Source organism: Ursus arctos, unplaced genomic scaffold (genome assembly GCF_023065955.2).
Source record: "Ursus arctos isolate Adak ecotype North America unplaced genomic scaffold, UrsArc2.0 scaffold_25, whole genome shotgun sequence".
Classification (NCBI taxonomy): domain Eukaryota; kingdom Metazoa; phylum Chordata; class Mammalia; order Carnivora; family Ursidae; genus Ursus; species Ursus arctos.
Genome location: NW_026622930.1, coordinates 19303177 through 19322870, shown reverse-complemented (window position 1 = coordinate 19322870; position 19694 = coordinate 19303177). Strand labels below are relative to the sequence as shown.

General features: G+C 35.7%; 1 long non-coding RNA gene across 1 annotated transcript in view; it reads left to right on the top strand.

Moving 5' to 3' along the window:
• Positions 1-19694, top strand: part of LOC123002157 (uncharacterized) — a 289432-nt gene that overhangs the window by 23980 nt on the left and 245758 nt on the right. The window contains exon 2 of the long non-coding RNA XR_006411740.3: positions 125-236. This is a non-coding gene — a long non-coding RNA (uncharacterized LOC123002157). The remainder of the gene's footprint in view (positions 1-124; positions 237-19694) is intronic.

Below are 19694 nucleotides of genomic sequence, written 5' to 3'. Positions count from 1 at the left end.
TAAAGATATGTATGGCCATATGATTGAGGTCTATGTAATGAAACATGAATGGAAGTGATGGGCTATTTCTGGCCCAAGGATTTTAACTAACTGACATCTTTTCATTTCTGCTTGCATGATGAAGATGATGACAAGGTCCTAGAGGATGGTGTAACCACAAGACAGAAAAAGCCTAGTTCCTCAAGTGCCACTTGGAGAAAAGCTGACAGCTGATGAATCCCTGTTTCAGATGTTTTGTAAGTAAAGAAATAACTATCCCTATAGTATTTGAACTGTTATACACAGCGGCTACTATTCTGGCTAATACAGTACTTACAGCTTTAGCTCTTTCCTTGTACTACTCTATTTCAAGTACAAATATACCACATTTATTTATTCATTCTTCTGTTAGTACTAGTTCTCCTAGCTTTTCAGTTTTTATGAACAATACTGTAGTAAATAATATCATACACATCTCCTTGAACACAAGTGCAGGATTGGTACTGGGGTGTGTGTGTGTGTGTGTGTGTGTGTGTAAGAGAGAGAGAGAGAGAGAGATTAGAATACAGGGTGAAGTTGAACTCTACTACATCTTCCAATTTACTAGATTTTGTCAAAGTTGATCTCCATAGTGCATTGACATCTTAAGATCCTACTGGCTGTTTTTAACATTCTAGAGATGTTTTGGACCCTGAAAAATCCCGAGATTCTTTTTTGAGGTATAGAGCTTAATTTTTATATTTATTATCACTAATGCTTCATTGGTTGTAGAGTGGGGTAGAGAGGAAACAACAGTGATTGCTAAATTATTATCCACCTGTCATTTATCTTTTTGATATCACCTAATAATCTCATCAACTCTGGAAGGTAATCAGGATATCAGAAAAGATTGATCTTAAAACAAACAAACAAAAAAAGGCAAAGCCATCCAAGGTGATCAGTCAAGATTATACATGGAAAAATGAACAAAACAAATCTACACATATGGATATACATCTTCACTGTATAAAATAATAATAGTATGTCATTTATATAGGTAAAAAGCACAACATAGAACCATCATCTCAGTCAATCAAAGTTAGTAGGTGTCTATTGTACTTTTAACACTGAAGAGTTTTGTGTTTCTATAAATCTTTCTAGAGAAAGACAGTAATTAATCTAAGTATTTATCAGTTTAATGGATTTATGCTAAATATGTATTATACTCATCAAAAGAATAAGAAATTATTTTTAACTTCAAAACTATAAAAAATCAATTTAGTGGGTCACTCTCAGCATTTTTAAAGAAGTAAATAAAAACAAATCAGATTGTAAAACACATACCAGTAAATACTGTTTTTTAAAACACTTATTTTAGAATTACCATGAAGGGGAAGCTTTACAGATTTGAAAACATTAAGTTTAAACATTTCTCCAGAGGAGTAGGTATCTGAAACTAAGTCAAACACAAATAAAAAAATTAGGAAAAAACTTAAGCATTTGTGAGAGACTTAAGCATTGTGTGAGAGAGGTGAATTTCATAAATTGATAAGAAAATAATAAATTACTAAGTAAAAATGGGTGAAGAATATAAACATCATTCACAGAAGAAAGTACAATTAAATTTCAGTTGAACAAATGAAAATATTCTAACCTCACTGATAATTTAAAACAATGAAAAATTAAACATCTATTTACTACTATATTTCTTTCTTTCAAATTAAATAATTTTTGAAGTATATATATTCAGGGAAAAATATGGAGAAATAGAATCTCATAAATTACTTGAAATTGTTCAGAAGATTTTTGGTAGGTTATGATGTAAGAAAGAACGTTAGGGTTTGACGCCGACGGCCAAGAAAGAATTCTTGAGATGTCTTTGGTGCAAAAAGGTGATTTTATTAAAGCAGGGGGGTTGGCGGGGGACAGGACCTGTGGGCAGAAAGAGCTGCAATGGTGATGAGGTTGGGGACTATACGTGAGGTTCAGTGGGGTGGGGTCCAGAGCCGACGACCAAGAAAGAATTCTTGAGGCGTCTTTGGTGCAAAATGGTGGTTTATTAAAGCACGGGGACAGGACCCGTGGGCAGAAAGAGCTGCTGCTCCTGGGTTGTGAGGAATGGCCTATTTTATACCCTCAAGTGGAGAGGGGGCTAGGGATAGCGTAAGTCTCTAAGGAATTTTGGAAGCAAGGTCTCCAGGACCTTGAGGGGGCTAGCTACTGCTGGGAAAGGGTCATTTATTACGGTCTAATAAAACCTTAGTCATGAGACCCTTCAGATGTATATCGGTGGGCCATATGCTTGGGGATGATTGCCAACACGTATCTTGGCGGGGGGGGGGGGTGGTTAGAGATAAAGGAAGTTTCCAAAGGAATTTTTATACGTTAAAATAGACTTACAGGATCTTGGTGGAGGGGAGGGGATCAGGCCAGGACTGCCTTTTGTCCTTAGCAAAGTATTAACATCAAGGCAGCTGAGTTCCTAGAGGAATGTCACCATGCCTGTTTCAAGGACTTGTCAATGGGCTGTAGGTAATAAGGACTGTTTCTTTGTCCTTTAGGGCAGCCAGGAGTGCCTGAGGAATGTTGCATACATCCCATGGGTGGGGGGGGGGTTGGGTTTGCAGGGTGTCAGCTTCTGCTTTGTCTTCAGCTTGCCTTCGGTTCCCTCTTCAATGGGGTCAGAAGAAGTGGCCCATTATATACTTTCAAGTTGGGAGGGCGTTAGGGATAGTGTAAGTCTCTAAGGAATTTTGGAAGCAAGGTTTCCGGGACCTTGAGGGGGCTAGCTATTGTGGGGAAAGGTCATTTATTACCATCTAATAAAACCTTAGTCATGAGACCTGTCAGATGTATATCGGTGGGCCATATGCCTGGGGGATGATTGCCAACACGTATCTTGGGGATTTAGAGATAAAGGAAATTGCTAGAGGAATTTTTATACCTTAAAGTAGACTTACAGGATCCTGGGGGCCAGGGGGCAGGGGGGAGGTATCAGGCTAGGATTGCCTTTTCCTTTAGCAGAGTATTAACATCAAGGCAGTTGAGTCTCTAGAGGACTGTCACTCTGCCTGTTTCAAGGACTTGTCAGTGGGCTGTAGGTAGTAAGGAAATTTAATAATTTTTCTTCTGCCTTTGTTTCCCACATCAGGTTACATAAAAATGCTTTAATAATAGTTACATTTTAGAAGTAGGACTTGTTTTCTTATGATAAAGATATGTTTTCATCATGTACTCTTTATTCTTTGTATTCTTTTTATCATGTGCAAGTATAAGTTTTGGGGTTTGGTACTCTGATACTTCAATTTTCATTTAATTAATAGCAGAATATGAAGCATATTAGCTTACTGTTGCTGCATAACAAATTACCGCAAACACAGTGACATAAAACAACACATATTATTATATAAAAGTTATTTGTAAATCAGGAGTCCAGACAAAGCCTAATAGAATCCTCTGCTCTCAGCTTCACAAAGCTATAATCAAGGTGGTAATTTTTCTTGTAAGGAGGCTCAGTTGGAAAAAAATTCTACTTCCAAGGTCACTCAGGTTGTTGGCAGAATTAATTTCCTTGAGATGATAGGACTGAAGGCCCCAACTTCTTGCTGGCTGTTGGTTGGAGGCCAACCACCTGCAGCTTCTAGAGGCCACTCAAAATTTCTTGCTCCTAGAGGCCACTCATATCTTCTTGTCACTTGGGTTTCTTCAACATGGTTGTCTACTTCATCAAGTCATAAAGGATGATCTGTATATAGTGTTTGAGAGTCTTTAGACAGAGATTGCTAGCAAGGTGTGAAATTTTACATAATGTTATCATAAGAGTGACCTCCAATCATCTTTGCCATATTTCACTGGTTAGAAGAAAGTCACAGGGCTCACCCACATTCAATGGGAGGGAAATAATGCCAGAATTAATACCAGGAGCATGGAGATTATAGGGGGCCTAAAATTTATCCAGCACATGAAGGGAATATTTAATATTAAATAGAAATGTAATGAATGGCTGACATGATAACTATTCTAAAACAAACTATAACTAAATAAACAAAAAGCCCCCAAACAATATCCTGGTGTTTCTTATATGTCATTGTCTTATATATAGTAATCCAAACTGAATGTGTTATATGCTTTATATAACTTTGTTCTCTACTTTTCAAGATTGTCTGAAATGTCCTTATCTATAATAGAGTCAAATTTTTAAGTACATCTAGATTTTCTAAATATTTGGAGGCCATTCATGAGATATTCATGAAAAGTTTAAATAAATTCCTAGTTGTTTCCTTTGTAATCAACCTCATAACTCTTGGATACTATAGAAAGGCAAATTTAGATTTTTGGAATTTAAACTGTGCTGAGATAAATTTCAGGACAGCAGGAGATATAACTCAGAGAGGTTATGTAAATAATTAACCTTTGAAAATAACACTTGCTATGCAAACACACATATCAATAAAAATAATTACTAGATTCTACTCACCTTTAGCCAAAGATTGCAGTGGGTAATTTAGAGAACATTTGAAATACTTGCGTATCATTCAGTGTTACCTTTTTTCTGGTTCTTAGTATTAATAAGCCAAACAGCAAAGCTTCTGTGTGTAGAAAGTGTGTAAAAAGAGACACAGTGATCATCTGATTGGCAAACAGTAACAGCCCTTTCATGAGAAAAAATGATTTAGGGGTTTACGACAATAAGCTGATTTTATAAGGTATCAGTGTTACTCCTTCAGTGACAAAAGGAATTTTCTAACAAAAAGTCTGACAAGGAGAAAGTGGTGTTGCTGTAAGAATAGAAGATTTGCCCTGAGTTTGTTTATTTGTCAATACGTGGTCTTCACACAGAATAAAATATAGGAATGTAAACAGACACCTTTTTTGGTTGTGAAGCATTCAAATAGCCCTTTAATTATCCAATCTTTTTCAGACACTATTGAAATTTCCTAGCTTTTTAATTCTTTCTCTAGCAGATTTAAAATAATTACCATCTTCATCCATTTGAATATATGTTAAATGGGATTATGATGCTTCCATTGTTAAGAGTGGCCTCCATTCTCCATGACTGAAGACCTGGCAAAGGTCCCTATGGCCTCTCTGAAATTTTGACAATTTTTTATCCAAGGATTTCATACTTGTGATATATTTTATTTACATTACATTGAGGTATTTAGGTGGAAATTATGTTATTCTAATGTCACACATTCTTTAAGTGTTACAGTAAAGGGGGAGGAAAATCACGCTCCTGTGATGTAGATACTGGTTTTGTTTTCCACTCCCATCTCCAATTCAGCCCCCTCCCTCTCACTCTTGAAGCTCACACTTTGTTACTCTTCTTTCAGGAGTTGATGCTGCAAGCTCTTTTGATTGTGTACGTAATTTTGTCTGTCAGATATCCTCTCTAAGATGGGGTGTACTAGCTTCCCATTTCTCTTATGTTTATATTACATATATATATTTACTTGTAAAATATATATAATAGCTTCCCAGATAGCTTCCTATCTTACAAATGTCACCCCAAATAATCCATGCTTGTATTTTAGTGAAATATTCTAACAAAAATGACATATCTGCATATTAATAAAAGGGTGAATAATGGTAGCAGTGATGACAGTTTGTGAGTGTGCACCATATGCCACATCCTGAGTGCTGGGCCTGGTGCTTCACACCTGTGGAGATGCTGTTCAGCTTGGTAAGAGCATGGGCTTCTGTGTCAGACTCTGTGCTTTGCCATCCTGGTTCTACCACTTGCTGACACTGTCTGTCTGTGCAGATACTTAATATCTGCCTTGAGTTTCCTGGTTTGTAAAATGTGAATGATAATTTAGCTACTTAGGACTTTGTTAGGGCAGTAAATGCACTGATTTTGTAAACCAATTTTTCAAAATGCATGGTACACAGTAAGCATTCCATAAATGTTCATGAATATTCCTAATTCTAAACCTCACAACTATGCTACTTTACAAATAGCAGTCTGAGGAGAGTTTTTTGTAGTCTAACAGCAGAAGGGGCTGTTAGAATAGGTGAAGCCTGAATGGTAGGCTCCTAACTCACTTCAGCACATCACTTTGCTGTACATGGTTAGGCGGTTTAAATTTGTGACTTAATAGCAACATGAGGATAGAACAGGCTGCCCCAACCCTAGACTTGAGTGGTAATGGGCAGTGAACTCATTACTGTGAAGAAATGAAGTGTGAATCCCCTATCATCAGGTCCATCCTACTGGTAGAAGGAGAAGAATAACTAGCTTTGTGACAATGAGCCTGTGATCTAATCTTGCATTCCCTCAAATATAAACCATAGCCAGTAATATGATTTTCTGTTTTTGTTTATTGGAAAGACTGAAGTAATGCATATTATTAAATAAATACTGCACTGAACAATTTAAATAAGCAAAGAAGATTTTATTTAGTCTGTTGCAACAGGGGGGGAGATTGACCTTAATGGGGTTTAGGACATGCTACCCCAAGATATGGCATCTTGGAATATTGTATATTTTAAGCTGAAGAAATTTGAGGACGTGGCAGAGCAGGAAGGTCACTCTGCCTTCCTCTGCCCCTTACTCTTCTTCCCTGTAACACATCATAACATCCTCATGGGAGAGGCACCCTCCCATCCTTTTCTCCAAAGACATAGGGACTCCAAGAAGAACCCTGACAAACAGGCTTTGCTAACTGCTGTCCAGTTTATTACATTTTCCTCATACTCCTTAACCTGTCCTATTCCTCCACAACTCTGCACTCTTCATGGAACCTAGCATAAGCATATAGAGGTATAACTCTTTGGGTTTTCATTTCCTTAACAAAGTCTCCTGTCGTGTAAACCTGATATTAAATAACTTGTATGCCTTTTCCCATTAATCTGTCTTTGTAAGTTTAATTTTCAGACCTGGTCAGGAATCCTAAGAGGGTGAAGAAAAACTTTTTACTCCCCTCCCCAGACTCAATTCCATTGAAACATGGTGGGAGAGTTAAGTGCTGAGGTGAGCTAGTGGGAAAGTACTAGAAGGTATGAGGAGGGGTGATGTTTGTCAGTGTGATTAGGCCGTTTGTGTTTGTTAATTGTTTTTTATCTAAGTTAGGCTTCTACTCATTCAGAAAGCCTGGGAGATAGGAACACTGTCTTTATTGATGATTACATTTTGAAGAGATGGTTTGCAGGTCCTTAAGAAAGGCATTTCTGAGTGTCAAACAGACAAGAGACTGGGAGAAGATTTAGATCTCAAAGGACCAGAGAAAAATTTACAATTGCAAGTTTTCTGCAGTAATGCTGTAAGGGAGGTCAGGAGCTTGTAGTCTAGAAGAAACCTATCTAAAGTTTAGTAAAGCTGAGGGGATTGTTAAGTCCATCTTGGTCAATATACTTTATTACAGATGGTTTACATTATGCCAAGATCTATACTCACCAACAGACATCATCATTATTGTTGATATTATGACTTTGAGTAGAGTTGCTTTCCTTCCTAGGCTATTTAATATCAAATCATAGATCAAATGTTATGCAATATAGACAAAGAAACGACAAATATTTAGAGATGACTTGGTCCATTGCCATTGTATAGATGAGGAATTGATGATCCATTACAACAATTTCTGAGTTAAATACATCCTTGAGTCAGAATTTTAACACAGACAAATAATTTGTCATGACAGTTTCTCCAAGGAGCATCAGAACAAAATTGTATTGGTAAAGGAAGAAAGCAAGTAGAATAAAGTGAACTTTGGAGGGTCATGTTGGTGAAGTCACGTTTAAAAATTAGGCTAGTCTGAGTTGTTTGGTTACATTCCTGTATCTAGATTAAGTGGTCTTCCATGTTGATGTTTTAGAGGGAAAAATTCTTGTACTTTGGTCTCCTCAACCGTACTGGTAGCCCCTGTTTACCAAGATGAGGAGGCAAAATGATAGCAATAGATATCCAGCTGCCCTAATTTCATTTAACTTCTTTGCAGAATAGAGAATAAAATTTCACAATGTTACTCTTTTTCCACCAGTTAACAGAAAACAGAATTTGGGTAGTTGTTTTTACTAAATAAATTGTAATAACTCTGAACCAAGAATATGATAAAATCATAAATATGAGATTCTTTTAATTTGAGATATTAATACTTGACTGTTTTCCCCATGCAGCATTGTTTTACTCTTAATAGATCTTCTTTTTTTCCATTCTCTATTCTTTGTACTTTTTTTTAATTCTTACCTGGAATGCTTCCATCTTTTACCTGCCATTCAGGTAAACGAGAATAGGAAGACGGACATCGTTTGGAATTGTGCAAACTGTTTTACATTTGCCAATTCAGTTATTCTCAAAAAATATCAAAATAACCCTTGCGCATCGTTACCATTATGATTTTAACTTTCTACTTCCTTTTCATAGCTTCTAGAGCAGCAATGGCTAAGAATGGCTATACTGAAACACTAGGTTTTTCTACCATTAGGAATGGTATAGAGAAAATCCTGTTTTCTAAGCAACAAGATTCCCCTTAGAAAGAACTTATTTTAGATGAGTACTTTAATTAGCGACTTTGGATGAGAGGTAAACCTGTAAGAAATTTCTTAAATGTTACAAGATAGTCAGTGAGCTGAGTTGCAAGTTACACTGTAGGGTGGCTACTTCCTTGGATTTCTTTACACAATGAAGGTACACAAGAGGTCAAGCTGAATTGTTTAGAACATTAGAGGAGATTAGAAGCTGTGATGAGAACGAGGGAGGACAGGTGAGATGACTGGCAACCAGAAAGGGCCTTTGGAAGAATAGCAGTGATGTCTAAGTGGAGATTTGTTTTAACTTTACTCTGTGTGATATGGTTTGACTTTTACCTGTCTGTCTATGACATTCTCAGTAAATTTTATTTTTCTTGTTAATGCATTGAGAAAATGGATGCGTTATTTTTTGGCATAGGGTAAAGTACTGAATATGGCCCTAAAGCTGTCTCAGAAAAGTCCTCTAAGATCTGTGTAAAACTTAGGAGGTATTCTTAGAACTCTATGATATATATGTGTTTTATCTGTCTTTTCTCATCTGTTAGTGAAGAAGAAAAAGACAAATGTATTTAAAGAGAAAATCTAGTGAAGAAGAAAAGAGAAATGTGTTCAAAGGGAAAATGTAGCCAAGATTAGAGACCTAGGAACAGCATCTTTGTCTTGGGCGAATTTTGCTACCTGGCAGTAATGGGTGGGGTGCACGGATGGCTGTTTAAATGTGTATGGACCAAAGATTATCTTTGAGGAAGCCAGACACAGAACTTCTAGAAAGTCATATGTCTCTAAGGGCCCAATGGCATCTCTTGTATGAGATGTCTCATATGAGTGTCTCATTTGAGGTAAGATTGGGTTTCCTGTGAGACCCAGTGGCTGTCATTCACTAAATTTAACAGATGCATCTGAAGTTAGTAGCTTGGTTAAAATCTTTCTTTCATTGTTCCCAAATCCTAAGTGGAACCCAAATTTGTATTTGATTCTTGACACCTCAGTAATGATTCTGCTCTGGGACAAGTTTTTCCGTTTTTATAGTTCATCAGGGTTTAATTCAAAACAACACATATTCATTAAATATTTGCTATGTGCCAGAAACATTGATTGGAGTTATGGAATATGGGGAATATAGGGGTGATATTTTTTTGTTCTTTTAATAGACTTGTTTTCCATATTTCACTGTCTCATCTCATGAGGTTTTTTCTGGTTTATCTGTCTTTCTGACTCTGAATTTTAATTATTGGCATGTCCTTTGGTTGGCCAGATTTCTTGCCTTGTCCCAATTACTGGCATATTGCTCTTTTCGTCCTGTTTGTTTAAATAGACTGAAATCTATTCTAGTCCTACTATGTTGATTAATGTATGCCTTCCAAGTTACTAGTAGCATCTCCTTACTTGGCCTTAACATAATGTTTGATGTACTGGTTCATCAATGAATATTTACTGTTTGGGGAGGAAAAAGGAAGAATTCCTTATTGCTTTTTTTTATATGAGTTCTTGGACAAGTGTACTTCCCTCTGAGAATTCTCTCCGTACATACCTCCCCCCTCCCTCCCTTCTCCTGAGGACAGTTCAGGAGACAGGTAAACAGAGCGGTTTGCATTCCCCTACTGAAGCACACAACAAATCCTTTGGCAAGTGTTGCTGGCAGGATATAAAAAGAAAACATTAGCTTAGAAAAGTCAATAACAGTATGTAAAATGAGCCTCAGTTTTTCTTCCTTCTTTTAAGGTAATGAGAGTAAATTTAGCCCAAATGTATTCCTGCTGTCTGGTTTATTTTAGAGCAATTTAAGAAATAATTCTCTGCTGTTAGGTTCGTGTTCAACTTTGAAATCATCAGTTTAGCAATGGTGAGCTGTTATCTGTAAGTTAATTCAGCTTCAATTTCAGTGGTTAAAGATACAAAGTAACTCAAATTGCCATCTTCTTGGTTCACAGATAATTCTGGGAAAATTGGAGCCTAGATGACAGGGGAACATTTTCTCTAAAGTTAATTTAAATTAACAGATTCAATTTCATATGTGTTATGAGTTACCTGAATTTCCAGATGGGGACTGTAACATTTAAACAGAAATCCCACCCAGAAGTTATTCCCTCCACTGGCACACAACCTTGGTAAAATCATCTCTCAGAAACGTGTCAACACAGGTGCAATGGAATATAATCAGCATAATTTTCCACGACAGACGTGACTTTGCTAGGAATGCAGAAAGAAAAGAAGGGTATTGCTGAAGATTTCAGAGGTACCATAATTCAAGCAGACTGATTTTGGAGGAGAGCAATATTTGCTAATATTACTATTGGACAAAACCAAATAAATATATTACTAGACAAGACTAAAGCCAGAAAATCCAATGAGTAGTAAAGAATGTCAAAAGTCACTGAACAATTTATATGCAGTAGTTAAAATATAGCTTCTGCAGAGGTTCCTTTACTTCACTTTTACAACTATTTTCTGGCTTAAACACAGCAATATATTTTAATATTAGAATTGTGGAATTCTAGATCTGAAGATATGATTATCTTGTAATAACTGAAATGAGATTTAGGTGACATAAAATATAAACTATGATTTGAGAGTTATATGTGTGTTAAGGCATATACATCCACCCACAAATATGATTATGGATCTCTGTATCTTAGGTTGTAATGTAAATTATATTTTGTTTTTAAGATAAATGAGATCACACATTAACCTGATAATCAGTCTAATGAATTGGAAACATTTAAAAGAAGATTGCCATTTGAACACCCATTGTGTGCCAGTTTCACATACATTTTCAAATCAAATTCTAAATTGATTTTTAGGTATCGATATCTTTGAACCAACAAGTCATGATATGTAATGTCTGTCCTTAATCTTACTAATATTCTAGAATTTATTTTCTGAAGTTATTTCCTTCCGTTTAAATGTATTCATATAGAATATCCTTTTTATTTTGACTCTTCTTTATCTTTATACATGGCATGAGCCTTACTGTATAATATCTCGTAGAAAATTGATAGGTCAAGAGGGCTGTATACTTCTGAACTTTTTCAGTTCTATACTCTCTAACCTATCACCAGACACCTATGTTATTTCAACTAGTGTCATGCTTTGTTACCACATTCAGGCACCTATATGGTGAACAAGCCAACAGACCAGCACTTCTTGCTGCTTTCACGAGTAGTTACTATCTATGAATTTTCCCCAGAATCTTCCAGCATTTGTAATGCATAAGTAGAATACCACATACAGTAGCTGGTTTCCAAAGATGACCATCACTTTTTGCAATATTCCTGCCCTGGTATGCTTTCTTCTTTTTGAATCTGGGTTGCCCCTTGAATTCTGAACCAGCACAATAGATTATTATGATGTTTGTGGATTTCCAAGGCCAAGTCAGAAGCCTTGAGGTTCTCAACTAGATTCTTTTGAATTTTTCTTCTTGAAGTGATCTTTCTGTGAAATCAGCCTGCCTTCTTGTGAGCAGCCCCGGTGACATGGAGACGGCATGTGCAGGGGCTTTGGTCTATATTCCTAGTTGAACTCCCAGCTAATAGCCCTTGTCTACAACCAGCCATGTGACTGAGCCATCTTGGACTGTAGATGGCTTCATATTATTATTATTTTTTTCTTCCAGGTTTTAAATGTGTATTAGCCCTTCGGAAGTTGGGTAAAATTGTTATTTGGATTAAAATCAAAATGGAAAATGTTCTCCAAAGGGTACTAAAGTCTACAGAGGGCATCGATGTTGAGGGACATGGTTTAATAACTTCTTCTTAAAGTTGAGGCTTGGATTGATGTAAGTAGTTTAACTTAGAATGGCAAAAATGCCAAAGGCTTAACATTTCTCAGAATTGTAAGCCAGAAAACAATGATTTGTTAGCAGTGAAAAATATTGTCAGGTACATGGATTTTAAAGATTACTCATTTTCACTTGACATTGGAAAGTAGGAATAAAATCCTTATGGTTGCATCTTCCAGTTATCACAAGGGATTCTCTGAATGTCTTTAAATCGTTAGGAAATCAGAAACAGTAAAACCCTACAGAGCATTTAGTGAAATCGGTGTAGACATATATTCTTTGTATACTTTTAAAGCTCATCAATCACATAAGAATTGTCATGTGAAATCTGAAAAGAATAATTCTTAAGGTCTAAGAAACATTGGATCTCAGAAAAGTTTAACTCTTCAGAGCAAAGAAGTAGGGAATAGTGGGGAATTTTGGAAATGAAAAACTCTCCACTGTCCTGACAACAATAATTCAGATGTAAGTGGCCCTAACAAAAGTACCTTGCTAGCACATGCATAATCATTCCCCGAAATGTTTCTTTCAACATGTGGCCACTTTACTTAAAAAAACCTTCAGTTAAAAATGTAAAATGTTTCCTCTCATGATCAGCCTTAATATCTTGTAGTGGATACAAGATGGACACAGTAGAATCAGTTAAAATGCCATTTGTGACAATTCTCTGTAAATTTTTGGGCTCTAAATTTTTTTCTTTTAGTAGTCCTTTACCATTTAAGCTTCAAAACGAATGTAGCACAAAGAAATTTTCATGTGGGGGCTTTAGTAAAATGATGATTCCATTAAAATGAGCTACTTCTGTGAATGCTGAAGGGAGCATCAGCTGAAAACTAGGGGAGGGACGTGGAGGGCAAAACTCTAAAAGGAAAGCTAGGACAGTGGAAAAAGATGCAGAGAATAACTAATAGGTGTTCCATACATGTCTGTTTCCCTTTGCCCTACTTTATAATTTTGACTGAAGTCAGAAACAAGCAAGATCAACATCTTTTTATACTTGCACTAGGAAGGGTTCATGAAAATGAGTAAAAGAAAACCTTTGAAAAATGAATATGGTTTAATAATATTAGTAATCTGGTGTAACCCAGGAATACCGTGTCCTTGGAGTCAACGTTATACGCTCAGGTTCATCTCATCTTGCTGCGTTCTACATATTCATAGTCTTTTTGGTGCATACTTGCCACTGACAGCTCAACTCATTACAGCAATCCAAGGCAGACAGAAAACATAGTGCAAACATATATCTCAGGCCCTGCACCGTCAGTGAAGGACAAAGTAATAACATAGGGAAATTTCTTCTTGCTCAATTTGGGTAATATTCAGTCCTAAGTGTCCAATTCTGTTTTAAGCTACATATCAGCATATAGCATTCTGCAATTTTAAATCCAAAATTAAAACAATTTTATATAACACATAGGAGTAAATACAAAGAACAGATCAAATGAAAGGACGTAAAAGGTAAGAAGGATTATTATTTTAAAAAAAGAATTTAAAGTCATTATTTTGGTGTGGCAAAATACGGAGAATAGGTGTCTTGAAGTGATCTTCAAGCTAATGGAATTGAATAATAAATTCAATTAATATCTTCTTTATGGGTCACAGTGTACATATTGAACATAGGTATTATGCAAGGGGAATAAACTTACACTAGACTGTTATCAAACACTGAAATAGAAAACAGTGTTTCTTGGTAGGGGTGGGTGGGAAACTCACAAACTAATAAGCAGAGAGGTAGTAGAATATACATGGAATTCCAGCTTTCAGTATATTTGGAGAGATATGCTTACACTTGGCAAAGCCAGACTGCACTTGCCATGGTAAGGATTCTAGTAGAGAGGGACCACAGTCAGTATTTTTAGGAATGCAGACAAGAAACTTGGATGCAACTCTGAAATAGTGCAAGTTCCTTAATTAAGGATGTGGCGGTGTTAGAAAGTAAGGTATGGCCCAGGGGCTGGTTCTTCACTGTGCTAATTTAGACCTGATCATTTCTACTGTTGGAAATGGATAGGAGATGAGCTTTTAGGTTAGGATTGGTCTATCCTCAGTAGGTCTTATATAAGCATTGTTATAGATGGGAAAGTAGATACTCACAAAGGTCAAATAACTTACCCAAGATTATATAGGTATTTAATGACAGAGTTGATACATTAATAGAAGTAAGAAGGGCCTATAATTTTATTTGTTTTATCATCTTCATATAATGAATTGGGAAGCATTGTTATCTTAACAACTGAGCCACCCAGGTGCCCTTGGAAAACTTTCTCCCGTATCTTATGAAATAATTTGAGTCTATGCATTAATCCGTTTCCTGTGGGTTTTGTAAAATTTGTATGAGGGAACAGTTGGGTAGTTGTGGGTTTTTTTGTTTTTGTTTAGTTTTTGTGTTTTGTTTCCATTAGGGGGTGGTGGAAGTAGTCAGGAAATGCTGATCAACCGTTCGGTTTCTTCGTCTTTGGTTTTTTTAGGTTTTCTGTTGCTTTTTGAGTCAATTTTTGTTACATAATATTTTCTAGAGAAATTTTCATTTTAATTATGTTTTCATCTGTATTATAAAATTATTAATTTAAAAATAATCTCTACTGATGTGTATCTGTGGATTTTTCTTTCCTTAGGTGTTTTGTTTTTATCTCCTTACTTTTTCTTGATAAACCTTCTAAATTTGTGTCTATTTAATATATCTTTGGCTTGCCTTCATTATGATTTTTAAAATCTTAAACATTTTTATAACTTCAGTTCATAACTTTTTAAAAGTCTGTTTCTGCTCAATCAATCATCTTTATTGTTTCTGGGTGTGTTTCTGTTAGTTAATTTTTCTACTGGGTTCGGGTCTTGTTTGCTGCTGCTTCATATGCCTAGTAATTTTTTAGTGAATTTATGACATAATGAATGATGCATGTGAGAGTGTATGAGATTTGTTATCTTTCTTTAAAAAGTGTTGAAGTTTGTTTTGGCTCACTTGATTCCTTCAAGTTTTGATTTTAAATTCTTTTAGGGCGAGACTAAAGTGTTAGTCTGGTCTTACTCCTTCTTAAGTGTGACTCTTAAGCAAGCGGTTTCTACTGATTGCCTTAATCTTGAATGAGATTTTTACAGTCTGACTGCTTTGAATTTGGATGTCTCTTAGTCCTTTTGGGATGTTTGGAGTTTGTTCACTTGTAACTCCCTGCCGTTGTTATTTGCTTAGCTTCATAGAGTTTCAGCTTTACATTCACAGATTAGTATGATGTCAGAGATTCAAGGGGATCTAATAAAAATGCCAGGAGTTCAGTCTCTGCCCTGCAGATTCCCTCTTCCTCAACTTCCCCAAAGTCTGAGAAATATGCTTCCTCAAATCAGCAATCCCATTATTCTCTGCTTGCCTTCCTCATTCCTGGGCCTCTGTCCAGAAATTGCCTCCAGGCAGAAAGCCAGAGCAATGTAGAGCCTGCTTTCTTTCTATTCTCTTAAGGATCATAGTCCTGTTCTGCCTGTTGTCCCAATGTCTGGAAACATTTTTTTCTTATATTTTGTCCACTTTTTAAATTGTTTGCAACGGGAAGGAAAGTTCCCCTCTAGTTACTCTTTCATGACTGGGAGCTGTACTACATTCCACTCGTTTTTGATAAGTTTTACACATTTTTGTGGTTTAATCTTTAATGTCATATAATTTTCAGTATGATTATTTTTAATGTGGAATTATTTCAAAGTGGGATTTTTAGCTTTCAACTGTATTTTTGAAAGGCTCTTCCTTGTTACTGTGTTGTAACTATATTTCTTTCTTGTTAGCATTTGTTCTGAGTTTATTTGAGATAGCATTGAAAATATAGGTGAAATAATGTATTTTACTTAATTATTGTTTGCAAGGTTCTGTATATATCAGTCATATACATTACTATTGAAGTAATTGAACCTGCAAAGATTTCGGTTGTTTATTCTATCAGTTTTAGATTGAGTAGTATAAGAACCTTCCAATATAATTCTTTGATGCATTTATTTATCCTCTGTGTAATTTTAGTTATGTAGTAAGCTGCATTTAGTCAGTAGTTTCAGAATTTGTATATCTTTCAACTGTATTAATTGCTTCCAGGCAAATAACTTTTTCCTCTATTTATTTTTTGTTACTCCAAACATCTCTTTATTTTCACCTAGTGAAAAAAAAATGCAAGAGGCAATTATTTTTTCTCTGCTCTATTTTTTATTAGTTTTTGTACTATTAAAAATGTAAATTTACTTCCTAAAAGAATTTAACAACAATAAAATGAACACATCAGTAGATAGACTTCATTATTGACCTAAGAGGTGACAGCAGATGAGCTGCAGGATTCCAAGATCTCCTCCTTAGGAATTAGTTAAATTTTCCACTGAGAGGGTTTGTATCATTTGGTTTACTCTTATTTTAGTTATGCATTTGCCTCTTTTTTCTCCTGCATTTTCAGGGCTAATATTTAGTGAGTTCCAAGCAAAAGTAAAGGAATATATAAATAAAAGAAGTATTGTGGGGTTTTACCGACTAATTGCTACCTAGTTTTAAGTTTGACTCTCATTTTTGTTATTATAGTACCATAGGCTAACTTCAGTGCGAAAATTGGGATAACAAAGGCTGAAAATAATAGCTTAAAATGCTGCTTAAGACTCTGATAATATTGTGATAATATTTCACCATTTTATTTACACATTCAGGTGGAATTTGCAATTGATATTTAAAGAAACCTTATCAATAAAATTGCCTTCCCATTCTGAGAAGATGATTTTAGATTTGACTTCTACTTTCAGACTTAGTTTGAAATACAAGAACCAAAATGAAAAAACAGTGAAAATAGCCTTGCAATGTAATGGGTCAGGAGGAATATTTTTATATTGGAACATGTTGTTCAAACATCTCATGGTAGTAAAGAGTAAAAAAGCATAAAGTCACATTCAGTCATTTCTTTATTCATTCAGGAAACAAAATGCCAGCCTTAATGGGGCTTACATTCCAGTGGAAGAGAGGGTATACAAACAGAAACACTAGGGGGAAACAATGTGTGTCATGCAGACATACATGCTATAGTAGCAAAGAAAGGCTGAAGGGAGTTCATCTTTGATACCAGTTGTCCAGAGAAGGCTTACTTAGATATTTTAGGAACCATCTGGAAGAAGTGTTGGAGTGAACCTTGTACGTATCTGGAGGATGAGCTCTTAGAGGAGCAGGTGAAAAGGCTCGGAGGCAGAAATGTACCTGCTGCATTCACAGAACAGATTGGAGACCAGTGGGGCCCAATGTCAGAGAACAAATAGGGTAAAAGAGAGGGACAAATCATATGGTGCACTGTTGGTTTTAATAAGAAATTTGGCTGTTACTCTTGTTGAGATTGGAGGGTTTTGACCAGAGAACTGAGGTAATCTGACTTTTTTTTTTTTTTTTTTTTTTTTTTTTTTAATGTTTGGATGTTGCATGAAGTATAGGCTATATGGGAGCAAAGGTAAAAACTGGAAAATCAATCTGGAGGCTGTTGTGAAAATCCAGAAGGTAGTGGCTTGGACTCCAGTGATAGCAGTGGAAAGAGTGAGAAGAAATCAGGTGATTGATGCATTTTGAAGAGTGCGTTGGCTGCATTTGCTGATGAATTGGAAATAATATGTGAAAGTCATAGAGGAATAAAGGTTTTGAACTGAGCAATTAGAAGGATAGAGTTATTTCTCTAAAAAATTTCATCTAGATATAAGATAATTCATATATTTCAAGCCAAAAATTAATGACTGGAGTTGGAATTAATTACAGTGGTTATTGCCAAACCTGGCTGGACAACTGGGGGGCTATGTAAAAATATAGATTCTTAGCTCTCTTTCTAGAGGATCAGACTCTGTATGTCTGAAGTAGAATTCATGAATAAACATATGCATGTAAATAAAATAAACAGGTTGATAAGAGAAAAATGTAATATTAATGATGTTTTATTTTGCATACACAAAAATAGAGGTATTCTCAAATCAGTGATGGACAAGCTACTACTTATAGGCCAACTGTTATAAAAAAAGATCTTTTTCTTTTTCGAACATACCCATACATGTCTATGTGTTTTCTGTGGTTGCTTTTATCCGATACAACAGATTTAAATGGTTGAGGTAGAGACTATATGGCCCGCAGGCCTAAAATATTTATTATTTGTCCCTTTAAAAAAAAGGTTGCTGACCTCTGCCCTAGAAAATAGTTTACATATAAGTACTTCTGCATTTATATAGTAAAGAAAATTATATGATGGATTAGATTGAATAATTCAGGACTAGAGGTGAGAATTTGAAGCTGGATAGTATATTTTACTACCTGATTTAATTCGGTTGAATGCAGTTGAATAAATATCCATTGATCACCTAATCTGAGCTCGTTCTCTGTTAGTTGGGCTAATCTCATGGACAACATCATTGCCATCAGAACCAAGCCATTTAGGTTGTACACTGAACAACTCCGGAGTACTATTTGCATAGTAGATTATAATATATTTCAGGTTCCTTAGTTTCGTGTAACGTGGTGGCTCTGATTGTCCTCTGTCTGTCAAGTGTTTGTCACTCTATTCATTGTAGAAACCTCAACATTTGAAAGGTAAACTTGGGTTTCTGGATGATTTCTGAATGTAAACTACTACTACTCAGAAACGTAAATGAAGTATCATCCTGCGGGTTTGTAATGTGTGAGAAACCTCTGTCTTGGCTTTTTCTCAGGACTTCCAGAATGAGCTTGCATTAAAATGACTTGTGAACCAGAAGATCCCAGACTCTGATGTTTCCTTTAACCTAATCTACATAATGGCAAAATAAACATTTTGGCAGAAAACAGATCCAATGACTAATTATTCTTCCTAAACATCGTCTGACCACTTACAAAGTGGTTCACCAAAGTATTTTTATCCTGTAGAAAAAGATTGTAAAACCAAGTCATAAAAGCTAATGGATAATCTGTGGCTTTCTCAAGGTCATTTATATCATATTGGTAAATAAGGGAAATCTTTTAAATCTGAACAATTCATTTTCTGATGGTAGTCAATCATTGTCCATGCTAGGTGAGTTAAGGAGAGGGGTGTAAAGAAGTAGAAGTCAGGATACCTGGGTGGCTCAGTCAATTGAGATTACAACTCTTGATTTCGGCTCAGGTCGTGATAGGAGTGGAGCCCAAGTCTGGTTCCTGGCTCAGCGAGGAGTCTGCTTCTCTCCCTCTTCTTCTGCCCCTCCCCCCACTTGCATGAGCACCCTCTCTTTGTCTCTCTCTCAAATAAATAACTCTTTTAAAAAAAAGAAGTAGAAGATATAACTTGAGAATGGAACTATACCAAAAGCTGCTTTATCCTGTGAGCTATGTAAACAAATAATGTATAAAGCTCTAAAATCTTGTTAATTTCATGAAACCAATAAATACAAAGGAAAACAAAATTTTTTAAAAGACTTTATTTTTAAGTAACCTCTATACCAAATGTGGGGTTCAATCTCACAACCCTGAGATCAAGAGTTGTGTGTTCCACCAACTGAGCCA